The sequence below is a fragment of the Chionomys nivalis genome, chromosome 24 (genome assembly GCF_950005125.1).
Source record: "Chionomys nivalis chromosome 24, mChiNiv1.1, whole genome shotgun sequence".
Classification (NCBI taxonomy): domain Eukaryota; kingdom Metazoa; phylum Chordata; class Mammalia; order Rodentia; family Cricetidae; genus Chionomys; species Chionomys nivalis.
In genome coordinates this window covers 13,231,040-13,235,495 of record NC_080109.1, presented here as the reverse complement: position 1 = coordinate 13,235,495, position 4,456 = coordinate 13,231,040, and the positions used below count along the sequence as shown (strand labels likewise).

General features: G+C 49.4%; 1 pseudogene; it reads right to left on the bottom strand.

The window, feature by feature from the left end:
• Nucleotides 1-1,249: 1,249 nt before the first annotated feature.
• Nucleotides 1,250-4,150, bottom strand: LOC130865754 (lysophosphatidic acid receptor 4-like; annotated as a pseudogene).
• Between the last annotated feature and the right edge of the window lie 306 nt (nucleotides 4,151-4,456).

Sequence of the window (4,456 nt, the reverse complement as noted above, 5' to 3'; positions counted from 1 at the left end):
GAGTGGTATCGTAAAGGGAGGTTGGTTTTTATGAAAATGATTTGTTCATCCCTTTCTGGAGAGATTGTAATAAATTAGATCAGGAAGGTCTTAGGGGGATTGTATTGTTTAAAATAAAGGTTTTTTTGTATGTGTGTGTGTGTGTCAAGGCTATTGATTTATTTTTTATTATTTAAGTCCTTAAATAATTTAAAAGAATTAATTCATAGGCAAGGTTGAGAGTGAGAGTAATACATTATATATGTGTGTGAAATTATCAGAGAAGAAAACTAATGTGTTATGTGGACTGTGTAAAAAACTAAAAATTAGAAAATGGAAATTGTATGCATATGTGTGTGTGTGTTGTTGTGAATGGAAGAATTATGCTGGAATAAAAATAAGAGGCACCTTCTTCAGGCAGATCCCAGGCTCCATATCTTCCATCTTGTCTGGAGGACCCTTTCCTGAGGGAGCCGCTGTTCAGCGATGTAATGAAAAAAAGCACAGAAGGCAGACTCAGTGATCTGGCAATATCCAACCACGGGAATGAGCCGGATGAGCGACCGGGATAGGCTGTGCTGTTGAACACTTGGACAGTTCTAGGCTTGACATGTAGGCTCACATGCTTCAAAGGTTCCTGCCTTGCTGCAGTCTTTCTTCAATTATGATCTGGGTGGGTGGTCTCCAGCGGGTGGACTTGCGAAAAACCTAATGTGTGTGTGTGTGTGTGTTGGCAAAAACCAGGCCAATAGCACCACTTCTCAGGGCTGCTGAGGCTTAGATGTCCTGCCCAATTCCACCCTCCACCCCTCATTCGCTCAACCTCTGTCTCCTGAGCAGCGCTCTGCAGGGCCCTGCTGTGGAGACCGATGCTGGGAGTCAGCAGTAGGACGAGGTCCTTCTCCTGTGAGAACCTGTGTACCAATGGGAAAAGTCGTGTCAGAAATAAGTCAGTGAGTGAACAAGCCAGAAATCCTCCACAGACCATAGGTCAGGGAAGGAAGAGAGTGGTTAGGTTATGGCGAGAGACCAGCATGAGCTGGGACGGGGAAGCAGCAGAGGCTTCTGGGATGCTGCCTTTTGAACTGAGACCGCAATGGCAATATATCAATGTCTGGTCACCTTTGCTTTGGTGGCTTTCTCAATAGTCTTATTTTCAAATTTCTCACCATTTCTATTAAGCCCTTCCTTCCAGCACCCCTGTAGGAAGGTTTCTGCTCCTCTCCCACTAACCAGCTCCGTTCTGGGTCCAGCTCTCTCTTTCCAGACTTCATCCTGGCAGTGCCCAGATCTGCCTAACTCTAGGTGCCCCTTCCACAACACCGGTGGGATGCTCACCCACCTTGTTCTGTCTCAGCTTCTGGAGGAGTTGGGCTCTGTTGTTGCCCCGTGATAGGAAGTACAGGATGGGATTGAGGCAGCTGCTCATGCTGGCCAGGGGTCTGCAGATCTTGTAGGCTAAGCTGGCTGCCGACAGGAGTTCGCAGTCCCGTGTGTTCCGGAAGCGGGTGACGAAGTAGAAGAATCGGGCAATGTGATAGGGCACAAAACAGAGGGCGAAGAGGCTGCACACCAGCAGGATGGTCCGAATGGACTTGGCACGGGTTATGTAGCCTGTCTCTGGGAGTGCCTCCACTGGAGAAGTCAGGTTCCTGACCATCAGAGAGTAACACACCAGAATGATCAAGGAGGGGAAGAGGAAACCAGAGAATGTCAGAACCACGCCATAGGCGAAGAAGCGATCGAAATTATCTGGGCTGGTTGTGTCGTAGCAGATCGCTCGGCCATTTACATACTTCGTGCGGGAGTACACCAGTATGGAGAGGAGCTGGAGGACCACCAGGGTCCAGGTGGCAGCAGTAGCTTGCCAGGCACGCCGGCGAGTCCGGTAAGGCAGCGAGCTCAGCGGGTGGCACACACCTAGGAAGCGGTGCACAGAGATGCAGGTCAGCAGAAGGATGTTGCTGTAGAGGCTGGCGTAAAACAGGAATCGCACTAACCTGCATAGCATCTCCCCAAATAACCAGGTGTCGCTCACTGAGTAGGTGACTACGAGGAAAGGCAGGCTCAGCAAATAAAGCAGGTCGGACACCATCAGGTTCATCAGATAGATGGTGGCGCAGCTCCAGGGCTTGGTTTGGCAGCAGGAGAGCCAGAGGACAGCCCCATTGAGGACCAGCCCCAGGATGAAGATGAGGCTGTAGGTTATCGGAAGGTAGACTTGCTTGTACCTCTCTGAGACTTTGCACGCATTTTGCTCCTTTGAGGCATTCAGGTCTGGCTTCTTCATCTCTAAGGAGGCTTCCTCTGAGTTGGCTTCTATTTCTCTTTCTTCTGGGAGGAAAGTCCAGTTCAGCATCAGGACCTCAGCTGGGTGCTGACCTCCGCTGACGTGATATTCAGCTTTGCTCTGAATCTCAGAGTCCTTACTTGAGCAGAAACTGCTCTAGGTGGAAAAAGAATTAAACCCAATCTCAAACTGAGCTCCAAATGTTGGGGGCTTAGGGGTCTTTACCTTGCTTCGTCTTGTCTCTGTTGTTGGCAGAATTGTAACAGGGCCTGGAAGACAGCACTGTCATTTAAATAGGACCTAGAGAAATGCCAGTTGCATGCCTGCCCCCTCTCCCCACTTGCTAGAACCCTTTGCATAGACTCAGGAACTCTCTCGGGGGAGACATTTTCCATCTGAGAGGACGATGTGCCCAGGGGTGATTTTGTATGCCCACAATCTGGTGCTAGCCATGATACCATGGTGGAGCAGAAAGTGACCTGTGAGGTTTCAGGAGGATTAGGGAAAACAGAGGTTTTGCCTATAGGCTCTGTGGGAGGATTTTGATTTGTTTCTCTTTCGGGATTTATTAACTGCCTGTTTGAATACTGAGGACAATTTGCTTATTAGCCATCAACCTCCTGAACACTTAAGAAAACAACTTGAAGCTCTGAAGCCAGGTGCAGTTTCTTCCTTATTGCTATTCAGGCTGACAAAACAGGCCCAAAGGATGGGCCCCCGTGGCAACAGAGACTGTATCTCTCTCTCTCTCTCTCTCTCTCTCTCTCTCTCTCTCTCTCTCTCCCCCCCCCGTGTGTGTGTGTGTGTGTGTGTGTGTGTGTGAGAAAGAGAGAGAGCGCCTGTGAGCCTGAAGGTTTCTGTCACTGTAGGTAAGTCAGTGTGTGGTCAGCCAATTGGCATGAAACCCAGGGGTTTGAAACATGTCTAATTTCAAGCCTTAACAACCAATACTTAATATTTAGAAAGACAATTAAAATAAAAAGTAGGATAAAGCTAGTGTTGCGGTGTATACTTAGATTCACGCTAGAAGGGAGGCTTGGCAAGATCAGTTGAACCCAAGAGTCTGAGGCCAAACTGGGCAATATGACAGGACAAACAAACAAAACCGCAGTGAAAATTAAAGCCCAGCAAGACAGAAAAGCTTAAGGTGGGTGGCTCGGTGGCTCCGTTGGCAGCTCACAACTGTACTCTAAAGAGCTTTATTTGCAAAGAAAGCAATAGGATTTAGGTTGAGGAGAGAGCCAAGTGGGTAAGCGCCGGCTATGCAAGCTTGAGGACCTGAATTTGATTCCCACATCTAAACAAAAGTCAGACAAGGGGACACCCACTTACAGTCCCAATGTTGGGGAGGTGGAGACAGGAGGGCCCCTGGGACTGGCAAGCCAGTCTAGTCTACTTGATGTGTTCCTGCCCAGCTGAAGGTCTCATTTCTGTAAACAAGGTAGAATGTCAAGTCACCTGTGGCAACTCAAGTTAACTTCTGGCCTCAGCAAGCATTTGTGCAGGTGCGCACGCACACACACACACACACACACACACACACACTCACACAGAAGAAGATCTCTCTAGGATCTCACACCGTAGTGGGGAAGTTAGAAATAGACACAACTAGAGCTGAGAAGCGGTCATCAAAGCTGTGGGAATGTGGCAGGCCAAAGCCGCTGAGGGCACTGGGTGAGGTTTCTTACAAAGGCAGTGGTTGAACTTTCAGAAGAGGGAGAAAGAAGAGCCTGCTCTGCAGAAGGTGAGCAGCACGGGGCAGGATGAGGTGGGAAGCCCTGTGGGTACCTTGTGGCCGCAGACGGCAGGGTCTGCCCTGGGGACGATGAGGAGGGAGATCCCCACTGCTGCAGTGATGGAGTGAGGCTGGTGAGGGCTCATCTTGGTGTGCACTGACGGCTTAGAGGGCACCCAGAGTGCCCATGGAACACAGTTTTAGTTTTGTCTGAGAAAGTGCTTTCAGAGGGAACTGCATTGGAATCAGCGGACCCATTAAGGAAGATCCTCACCCAATGTGGCACCACCCGATTGGTTGAGGGCCCAGACTGGATAAAAAGGCAATGGCATGAGACATCCACCCTTTTCGCTGGGGCTGAAATTGTGACCTTCTGTAAACTCTAGGCTTTCTGGCCTCTAGACTCTGGGGTGTTTTTCAGGGACCCCCAGTTCTCAGACATTTGTAATTAG